This window comes from Apodemus sylvaticus, chromosome 16 (genome assembly GCF_947179515.1).
Source record: "Apodemus sylvaticus chromosome 16, mApoSyl1.1, whole genome shotgun sequence".
In the NCBI taxonomy this organism is placed as follows: domain Eukaryota; kingdom Metazoa; phylum Chordata; class Mammalia; order Rodentia; family Muridae; genus Apodemus; species Apodemus sylvaticus.
The window spans coordinates 76,452,529-76,458,529 of record NC_067487.1 but is presented as its reverse complement, the minus strand read 5'-3'; positions in this window follow the sequence as shown (position 1 = coordinate 76,458,529).

Here is a 6,001-nt window from a genome sequence, read left to right as displayed (position 1 = left end):
CATCTCCTCCCTTTTTATTAGTTTTAAAATGAGAAGATAACCAAGTGGACAGTCATCTATCAAAGGACAGTGGGCATTAACCATGGAGGTGTGTGTGAAGTAGTGATCTGATCCTCCTAAATACTTTATGGTGTCTTTTTCTGGAGGAGAGGGCTTAGGCTTCCTTGTTGCTTGTTAGTCTAAGGAATGCCTTTAAACACCAACCTCTATGCAACCAGGTGTGCTTCACAGAGGACTCAGAGACAGAAAACATGGTCCTCCCCTTGCAGTGCTTTGCCTCACACCTCCCACTGGTGCCCATGTCTGCTCAATAAGCAAACACACACAGATCTGAGTTCTATGTAGCTCTCATAAGAGGTCCACTTGTATTGGTTTTGATGTAGGGAGCTGATTTTTTGCCAACCCCCCTGCAAGTGTCTTTAGCAGACATGCCAGTTTTCAATCCATGAGCCTGAGTGGAGACAACCAATCTGCTTAAAATATAAGGTAAAGAGTTAGAAACAAAACAGGATTAACTTGTCTGCAGAGATCCCAAGGTATCCAATTCAGTTGTAAATTAGCAACTTTCAATTGTACCATAGCTGTTTTTAATTCTTTTGTCACTTTGAACTCCAAGGTCTGAAATTGTCTAACTCTACTCTGCTGGTCTACGATCTCAATGGCAGGGAAAGCCAGCAGGTCAGATGTATCCTGTCCTTCCCTGCGAGCCTGACACACAGCTCTTTCTAGCAGTAATTGGTGCATCTCAGGATCACTGCTCCTTCCTGTACTTGATACCCTTTTTAGTTCCTGTAGCTCATTAGTCAATTTCGGCAACTTAATTTCAAACTCCAATTTATGTAGTTGCATATCCATCTGAGTATCATCTTGTACAGTAAAGACCATAGGCAGAGCAGAAGGTGCACTAGGAGGCCAATCCTCACCATATTATTTGCCAGCTCCTTCGTCTGAATGAGCTTTCTCCTCTAATGTTAGCTCATCAGTAGTGTCTCTATCTTTCTAATTTAGGGTATAGCATTCTGGAATGTGCCAAAAAATAAATAAAATCTAATTTACAAAAACACCCGTTGGAGAACAAGAACAAACTTATGGTGAAGGCCTTTTCAAATAAATTTAAGCCTCCAAGTTGTTGTTTATTCTATTTGGAAACTGGGGCACTGGTGGAAAGGCTGTGGTTAGAAATGATGCACTGAACGTGGGGCTAGAAAGTAAAGTTTAGAGCCTAAAAGCACCTATGTAGAAGACAAATTCCTGTCCATGGAGTGGGAAACCACAGAGGCAGTGCTAAAAGTGGCTCTTAAAAATTCCTAATGAATAGAAAAGATGGCTTGTCTCCCAGAACCTCAGGATAAATCTGAGGCTTCTTCTGAACACTGCATGGTTACAGAGAAGGGTCCAAAGTGCAGGAGAGAATGCTAGGTGACCAGGAAACATGTAGGCACCAAACTGTATGGGGTGAATGTGCATACTTAACAAGTATGTGTTCATGGGCTAGGGCCCCCACATATAGGACAGCCAACATAGTCTTGGGGGAAGACTGTGCTTTCACCAGTATCTGGGACATATGGAGAAAAAAGAAAATGAAAAACACCACAAAAGAGGCCAAGTGGACCCTTACCAATACACAGAAATATTATATGTTCAATAATGATAAAAATTTTTAATTATTTTTATTTTTATGTTCTATATTCTCTGCTTACATTCCAAATGATTTCCCCTTTCCAAATTCCTCTCGCCCCATAAGTCTCATAAGTCCTCTTCCCTCCACCCTCTTCCCTCTACCCTCTTCCCTCTGCCCATTCCCCAATCAACCCCCTCCCACTTCTCTGTCCTGTTATTCCAGGACCAGGGCCTTCTCCTTCCTTCTTCTTGGGAATGATTTGATATGTGAATTGTGTCTTGGGTATTCACAGATTCTGGGCTAAAATCAACTTATCAGTGACTGCATTCCATATGTGTTCTTTTGTGAATGAGTTACCTCACTTAGAATGATATTTTCCAGTTTCAACCATTTGCCTAAGAATTTCATGAATTCATTGTTTTTAATTGATGAGTTTATGGGACATATGGAAAGGGGGGATCCGGGGAGAGGGGGAATCATTTGGAATGTAAATAGAATATACAAAGAATATAGAAAATAAAAATATTACAAAAAAATTGATGAGTAGTATTCCATTGTGTAAATATACCACATTTTCTGTATCCATTCCTCCTGTGAGGGACATCTGGGTTCTTTCCAGCTTCTGGCTATTATAAATAAGGCTGTTATAAACAGTGGAGCATGTGTCCTTATTGCATGCCTGGGAATTCTCCGGGTATATGCCCAGAAGTGGCATAGCAGGGTCTTCCGGAAGTGTCATGCCCAGTATTCTGAGGAACTGACAGACTGATTTCCAAAGTGGTTGTACCAGCTTGCAATCCCACCAGCAGTGGAGGAGTGTTCCTCTTTCTCCACATCCTTGCCAACACCTGCTGTCTCCCAAGTTTTTACTCTTAGCCATTCTGACTGGTGTGAGGTGAAATCTCAAGGTTGTTTTGATTTGAGTTTCCCTAATGACTAATGACTAATGACTAGGTGCTTCTCAGCTATTCAAACTTCTTCAGGTGAAAATTCTTTGTTTAGTTCTGTACCCCATTTTTAATAGGGTTATTTGGCTCTCTGAACTCTACCTTCTTGAGTTCTTGATAAATATTGGATATTAGCCCTCTGTCGGATGTAGGATTGGTGAAGATCTTTTCCCAGTTTGTTGGTTGCCATTTTGTCCTTTTGACAGTGTCCTTAGCCTTACAGAAACTGTAATTTAATGAGGTCCACTTTGTCAATTCTTGATCTTAGAACATAAGCTATTGGTGTTCTGTTCAGGAAATTTTCTGCTGTGCCCATGTGCTCAATGCTCTTCTCCGGTTTCTTTTCTATTAGTTTCAGTGTGTCTGGTTTTATGTGGAGGTCCTTGATCCATTTGGAGTTGAGCATAGTACAAGGAGATAAGAATGGATCGATTTGCATTCTTCTGCATGCTGACCTCCAGTTGAACCAGCACATTTGTTGAAAAGGCTATCTTTTTTCCACTGGATGGTCATAGCTCTTTTGTCAAAGATCAAGTGAACATAGGTGTGAGGGTTCATTTCTGGGACTTCAATTCTATTCCATTGATCTACGTGCCTGTCACTATACCAACACCATGCAGTTTTTAACACTACTGCTCTGTAGTACTGCTTGAGGTCTGGGATACTGATTCCCCCCAGAAGTTCTTTTACTGTTGAGAATAGTTTTAGCTATCCTGGGTTTTTTGTTATTCCAGATGAATTTGAGAATTGCTCTCTCTAACTCTTTGAAGAATTGAGTTGGGATTTTGATATGGATTGCATTGAATCTGTAGATTGCTTTTGGCAAGATGGTCATTTCAACTATATTAATCCTGCCAATCCACAAGCATGGAAGATTTTTTTTTTCATCTTCTGAAGTCTTCTTGGATTTCTTTCTTCAAAAACTTGAAGTTTCTGTCAGACAAATCTTTCACTTGTTTGGTTAGAGCCACACCAAAGTACTTTATACTGTTTGTGGCTATTGTGAAGGGTGTCACTTCCCTAATTTCTTTCTCAGCCTCCTTATCCTTTGAGTATATGATGGCTTCTAATTTGCTTGAGCTGATTTTATATCCAGCCACTTTGCTGAAGTTGTTTATCAGCTGTAGTAATTCTCTGGTGGAGTTGTTCAGGTCACTTAAGTATACTATCATAATGTCTGCAAATACTGATCACTTGAATTCTTCCTTTCTGTTTTGTATCATTTTGCCTCTCTATTTTGTCTAATTGCTCTAGCTTGAACTTCAGGTACTATATTGAAAAGAAGGCAGCCTTGTCTAGTCCCTGATTTTAGTCAGATTGCTTCAAGTTTCTCTTCATTTAGTTTAATGTTGGCTACTAGTTTGCTGTATATTACTTTTACTATGTTTAGTTATGGGCCTTGAATTCCTGTTCTTTCCAAGACTTTTAGCTTAAAAGGATGATGAATTTTGTCAAATGCTTTTTCAGCATATAATGAAATGACTATGTGTTTTTTTTCTTTGAGTTTGTTTATGTAGCAGATTGTATTGATGGATTTCTGTATATTGAGTCATCCCTGCATCCTTGGGATGAAGCCTACTTGATCATGGTGAATGATCATTTTGATGTTTTCTTGGATTCAGTTGGCAAGAATTTTATTGAGTATTTTTGCATCAATATTCATAAGGGAAATTGGTTTGAAGTTCCCTTTCTTTGTGGGATCTTTGTGTAGTTTTGGAACCAGCATAATTGTGGCTTCATAGAACGAGTTGGGTAGTGTTCCTTCTGTTTCTATTTTGTGGAATAGTTTGAAGAGTATTGGATTAGGTCCTCTTTGAAGGTCTGATAGAGTTCTGCATTAAAACCATCTGGTCCTGTGCTTTTTTTGGTTGGAAGACTTTCAAGGCCCACTTCTAATTCTTTAGGGGTTTTGGGACTGTTTATATGATCTATTTGATCCTGATTTAATTTTGGAAATTGTCCATTACCTCCAGATTTTCCAGTTGTGTTGAGTATAGGCTTTTGTAGTAGGATCTGATGATTTTTTTAATTTCCTCAGTTTCTGTTGTTATATCCCCCTTTTCATTTCTAATTTTGTTAATTCATATACTGTCTCTGTGCCCTCTGGTTAGTCTGGCTAAGGGTTTATCTTTCTTGTTGATTTTTTTCAAAGAACCAGCTCCTGGTTTTGTTGATTCTTTTTATGGTTCCCTTTGTTTCTACTTGATTGATTTCAGCCCTGAGTTTCATAATTTCCTGCCTTCTACTCTTCTTGGGTGAATTATCTTCATTTTGTTCCAAGGCTTTCAAGTGTGCCATTAAGCTGCTAGGGTATGCTCTCTCCAGTTTCTTTTTGGAGGCACTCAAGCCTATGAGTTTTCCTCTTAGCACTGCTTTCATGGTGTTCCATAAATTAGGATATGTTGTGCCTTCATTTTCATTAAATTCTAAAAAGTATTTCTTTATTGTGTTAGATGCAATGTGTGCTTTGAGCTTTAGTGAAGTTTCTTTTACGAATGAGGGTGCCTTTGTATTTGGAGCATAGATGTTCAAAACTGAGAGTTCTTCTTGGTGGATTTTTCCTTTGACCATTAAGAAATGTCCTTCTGTGTCTCTTTTGATGACTTTAGGTTAAAAGTCAATTTTATCTGATATAAGAATAGCTATCCCAGCTTGTTTCCTGATACTATTTGCTTGTAAAATTGTTTTCCAGCCTTTTACTCTCAGGTTGTGTTTGTCTTTGACACTGAGGTGTGTTTCCTGTATGCAGCAAAATGTAGTATCCTGTTTACATATCCAGTCTGTTAGTCTATGTCTTTTTATTGGGGAATTGAGTCCATTGATGTTAAGAGATATTAAGGAATAGTGATTATTACTTTCTGTCATTTTTGATGTTATTTTTACGTTTGAGTGGTTATCTTATTTTGGGTTTGATGAAAGAAGGCTACTATCTTGCTTTTTCCAGGGTATAGTTTCCCACCTTGCATTGGCGTTTTCCACATTTTATCCTTTGTAGGGCTGGGTTTGTGGAAAGATATTGTGTAAATTTGGTTTTATCATGGAATATTTTGCTTTCTCCACCTATGGTGATTGAGAGTTTTGCTGAGTATAGTAGTCTTGACTGGCATTTGTATTCTCTTAGAGTCTCTGCCCAGGATCTTTTAGCTTTCATGGTCACTGGTGAGAATTCTGGGTAATTCTGATAGGTCTTCCTTTATATGTTACTTGGCCTTTTCCTCTTACTGCTTTTAATATTCTTTCTTTTTCTTTTTTGTACATTTGGGGTTTTGATTATTATGTGATGGGAGGTATTTCTGTTCTGGTCCAGTCTGTTTGAAGTTCTGTAGGCTTCTTGTATATTCATAGGCATCTCTCTCTCTTTAGGCTAGGGAAGTTTTCTTCCATAATTTAGTTGAAGATATTTGCTGTCCCTTTAAGTTATAAATCTTCACTC